We start from the raw sequence: 5,423 nt of genomic DNA, 5'->3' as shown, positions 1-5,423 counted from the left end.
ATATTCACAAGTAAGAAAAGAAAACACCAAGGATTGAGAGTGGTTGATTAGCTCACTAAGCTTCCATTCCTAGCCTGAGAAGGCTTCTCTCACTCCTTCCAACCTCTTGGATAGAGTGAGGGACTCCCATTGGTTGGCCTTGCCTAGATCTTACACACTCCCTAACCAAGGCACCTAGAGGAGGGGAATGAAATGAGGAAGAGGGATTACACCTATCAAGAAGGTTACCAAGGATGGCACTCTTATAGATGGAATTCGTCCATCTTGGGAAATCCACTTTTTTGGGTGGTTAACAAGGCCTAAGAGAAAGACACATGGCCAATTTTGGCCTTCACCCATAGGTACCCCATGAGGCCTAATAAAAATGCTCTAAAATTGACTCTAGGAGTTGATTTAACCCTTAGAAAGTCCACCTAAAGTTAACCTACGGGTCAACTCTAAGTTGACCCTCCTTGTGGCTCACTAACCTAGATATCTTGGTTCCTTCAAGGATAATTAGGAGATATAACAATTAAGAAAAATAAAAACTTTCCAAAAAGGTGACATGACAAATTGCCAACACAACATACAACATAGGTGTCAAGTGACACTACAAAATAATTCCACATCACAAATACACACATGGCAATTGTCCCTTAAATAATTTAAACAATTCAATAAATACAATTTACACTCATGCAACATTTTACATTTACAAATAAAATACAATACATACAGGGTGTTGTCTCTCCAAATAGACAACCCCTAGTTTCACGAATGCACATAGACCTAGGCTTGGTTCTCCATAATATTTCCATGGTCACATGGATTATTTCCTGCACATCTCAATTTAAACATTAGTACTTTCCAATAGCCTCATATAATATAAAACTCATAATTAGATTACAATACAATCATTCTACACAAAATTGACATTATTCAATATGATTGTCACATATCAAAGCAATTCACATAGGCAATTCATCATAATCCTCAAAATTTGATCCATTTACAAGATATGCAAACATATTTTTAGCATCATAATCAAGTCCTGCAAATCAGATAATGACATACATCATCTCAATGTTACCCTATTCTAGGATCATATAAAATTCTATATCCACAAAGCATAGAAATGAAGCATCAATATATATCAATATTACCAAATTTGTGGGACCAAATAAAGCCCTATATCCATAATGTATCAAAATAAGGCATCCATAATAGTTTGAACATGAAAATAACTGAAAAGATAGGATGGGTCAGGGTAGGGCCTCACACCCTCCCCCTCTAGGCATGAACGTCCTCCTAGAGTTCATCAAAAAGATGAGGGTACCTGTGATCTCATACATGCTGCATCCTCCCATGAAGCCGTAACCTCATCATAGCAATCCCACTGGACCATAACCTAGTCTAGATCTCAACCTCAAAGGGCCAACGTCTGGTGAGCCAAAATGCGAATGGGCTCCAAAGCTAGCTTCCCGTTTGACTCCACCTGCAAGGCATCCCAATATAAAATATGAGACTCATCATAGATATACTTCCTCAAAATTGATACATGAAACACATCGTGGATGTGTGACAGGATAGGTGGAAAAGCTAGGCGATAAGCAACTGGTCCTATCCTCTCAAGGATCTTAAATGGTTCAACAAAATGAGGTGCGAGCTTAGAACCCTTTCCATAATGGATTGGACTCTTATGCGGTCATACTCTCAGGAAAAATCGATCCCCAACCATGTAGCTCCGGTCTATCCTCTTTGCATCTACATATTTCTTCTGCCTATCCTGTGCCCCTCTAAGGTGCTGTCTAATCAAAATTACCTGCTGCTCCATATCATGAACCATCTCAGGGCCTATGGCCACTCTATCCTCAATACGTTCCCAACTCAAAGGTGTCCTGCAAGGTCTTCCATACAAGGCCTGAAAATGTGACATCACCAAGGATGTGTGATGCCCATTATTGTAGGCAAACTCTACTAAATGCAGGTACTCCTCCCATCTGGTCTGATGATCCATGATGTACATACAGAGCATATCCTCTAATTCTTGATTAACCCGCTGTGTCTATCCATCCATTTCCGGATGATAGGTTGTGCTGAAATCGAGCTTGGTGCCCATAGCTGCCTGTAATGCCTTCCAAAAGGAAGAAGTGAAGAGGGAATCCTTGTCAGATATAATCTTGCATGGAACACCATGAAGTCTAACTATGTCTCGCAAGAACACCTATGCCACTGCTGGAGCTGTGAAGGTAGTCCAGACTAGTGAGAAGTGGGCCACTTTTGTCAACTTGTCAACTATCACGAAGATAGCATCATGGCGATGAGATGACATGGGAAGACCAATGATGAAGTCCATGGATATAGTATCCCACTTCCACTCTAGTATAGCATGAGACTGGAGTAACCCACCTGGATGCCGGTGCTCCGCCTTGACTCTCTAACACTCAAGGCATCGGGCTACCAACTCAGCGATAAGCTGCCGCATACCTAGCCAATGATATAACTGCCTCAAATCTGCGTGCATCTTCTTAACCCTAGGATGCACTACATAAGGAGCTCTATGAGCCTCCATGATAATGAAATCTCGCAATCCCCCAGGAGAAGGTACATAGATGCACCCTCTATAGCGTAATAAACCATCAGACTCTAAAGAGTAATCCACAAATTTCCCCTCCAAGGTCTCCTGAGATCGGATCCTTTGGCAACTACTGCAAAATATAGTCTCTCAAATCTATGCTCATAGATATGGTGTAAACCTCATTTCATCTCCTACTCAGGGCATCTACGACTATGTTCTCCTTCCCTTTGATGTAGTGGACATCAAAATCATACTCACAAAGGAAATCCATCCATCTCCTCTAATGCGCATTAAGGTTAGACTGGGTGAAGATGTACTCCAAACTCTGATGGCCCGAATGAAGCTCGAAGTGATGACCTAAAAGGAAGTGTCTCCACCTCACAAGTGCATGTACAACTACTGCAATCTCTAGGTCATCCGTAGGGTAGTTAAGCTCATGAGTCTTAAGTTTCCTAGATTTGTACGCTATAACTCTACCCTCTTTCTTAAGGACTGCTCCTAATCCATCTAAGGAAGCATCTATGCATACCATGAAATTGGTTGTGGGGTCTGGCACAATAAGAATAGGTGCACTAGTAAGTGCCCTTTTCAGATCCTGGAAAGCCCTCTCACACTTCTCTGTCCACTCAAATTTCTTTCCTTTTTGCTGGAGGGATGTGATGGGGTGTGCAACTCTGGAAAATCCCTCAACAAAGCGTCTGTAGTATCCTACTAAACCCATGAAGCTCCTAACCTCTATCACACTAGATGGCGCTGGCCAATCCATAATAGCTCTGATCTTTGATGGGTCAATTGAGATCCCATCGTCGGATATAACATGCCCTAGGTACTTGACCTCTGATCTAAAGAAATCACACTTTGACAAACTACCAAACAACTGGTTGTCCCTCAAACACTGCAAAACCTAGCTCAAATGCTCCTCATGCTCCTTCTCATTCCAAGAGTATATCAATATGTCATCGAGGAACACAATCACAAATCAGTTGAGGAAGGTGTGGAATACCCCATTCATGAGACTCATGAATATAGATGGAGCATTCGTAAGACTGAATGGGGCCATAGTGAACTCATAGTGGCCATATCTGGCACGAAACGTGGTCTTGTGGATATCACTTTCCACAATCCTCAACTGATGATACCTTGACTTCAGATCTATTTTGGAAAACACTTTAGCACCCTGAAGCTGATCATACAAGTCATCAATCTTGGGAAAGGGATAGCGGTTCTTGATGGTTACTTTATTCAGTTGCCTTTAATCCATGCATAACCGAAGGGACCCATCCTTCTTCTTCACGAAGATGACTGGTGCCCCCCAAGGGGAGACGCTAGGATGAATGTGACCCTTCTCTAAAAGTTCCTCTAGTTGCATCTTGAGCTCATTAAGCTCATGTGTGGTCATCCTATAAGGTGCTCTTGAAACTGGCTTGGCTCCTAGTACCAAATCTATGTGGAAGTTAATCTCTCTGCTAGGTGGTATACTAGGTAGCTCGACTGGAAACACATCTGCAAATGCTTCAAAGATGGGATGATCATCTATGGAAGGCTCCTTCTCATTTTCTTCCTCTCTATCACTAATAGTGATAGAAAACAATTGGCATCCCTTCTGCATGCTCTGCTTAAGCTGCATAGCAGAAATCATACGAAGAGACACGGGTCTCTGAATCCTAGTGATTACTATGGGAGCACCATGATCATCCTCACACTCAATCTTTTTCAAAAGACAATCCATCTTGGCTCTATGGGCGTAAAGCCAATCCATGCCAAGTACGATGCCATAAGATTTGAGTGGCGTAACTCTAAGGTCTACTAAGGTGGTGGTATTACCAATCTAGAGCAGACATCCCCTAACCTCTGAATCCACTGACACTCTAGCCCCTGAAGCTAACTCCACTTCCCAATTGACACCTTGCCTAACTACCACTAGCCCACAATGCTCCACAACCAATGGAGATATAAAGGATTCAATCGCTCCTGAGAAATGTCATTACCTCTGATCTTACCTGCAGCCTCAATGACTATGGCTTGGTACTTTTCCTGGCAGTTGTCAACCACCGTGAAGACTCTATGGGACTTGCCCATATCTCCAACTATAGGCTCTGATGTTGCCATCCTCTAATTTCTTGTCAGCTGACCCTGCAGACACTCTCTCGCCATGTGCCCCATGGCTCCACATGTGAAACAAGCACCACATTCCTGAAACTATGTGCCCTGAGGCCTGGAGAAAGGCTGCCCACTTGTCCTACTAAAGCCACTGTACCCACCCCTGGAGGACTGCTGAGTTCATGCCAGAGGTGTGTATGTACCCTGCGCTCTCTGGTCACGCCTAAGACCCTGTGACTGCCATTGCTTGGGCCTGGAGCCCTGCTGTCCTTGAGGGGGCCTCTATCTTTGACTCTACTATGACTGCTATGGAGGAGGGGGTTTATAGGACCCTGATGCATTTATATGGTTTCCTTTCCAATGGGGTTTCTAAACCCCGAAAGACTGGGGTGTCGGGTTTTAGTTCTGGAATCGATCCCTCATGTCCTGTGGCATGATCTGAATCTCCTCGGCTATCAAGGCCTTCTCCATGGCAACCTGAAGGCTTCCTAGAGTGGCCATCCTCACCGGTCCTGCTATCCTGACATTAAGTCCCCTGATAAATCAGTTGACGAGAAGCTTCTCGTCCTTCAGGTAGTCTACATAAGGTAGGAGCTTAATAAACTTGCTCTCGTATAGGGTCACTGAGAGACCCTTCTGTTGGAGGTTGTGGAACTCATCGATCCTACACTGCTTGAAGTGCTCTGACAGGTACCTCTCCCTGAACCTCTCTGTGAAGATTTCCCATGTGAGGGTGTTTGCAGTGAGACCACACTTGAATTCCTCT

Source organism: Cryptomeria japonica, chromosome 8 (genome assembly GCF_030272615.1).
Source record: "Cryptomeria japonica chromosome 8, Sugi_1.0, whole genome shotgun sequence".
Taxonomy (NCBI): domain Eukaryota; kingdom Viridiplantae; phylum Streptophyta; class Pinopsida; order Cupressales; family Cupressaceae; genus Cryptomeria; species Cryptomeria japonica.
This window is presented reverse-complemented; position numbering follows the sequence as displayed.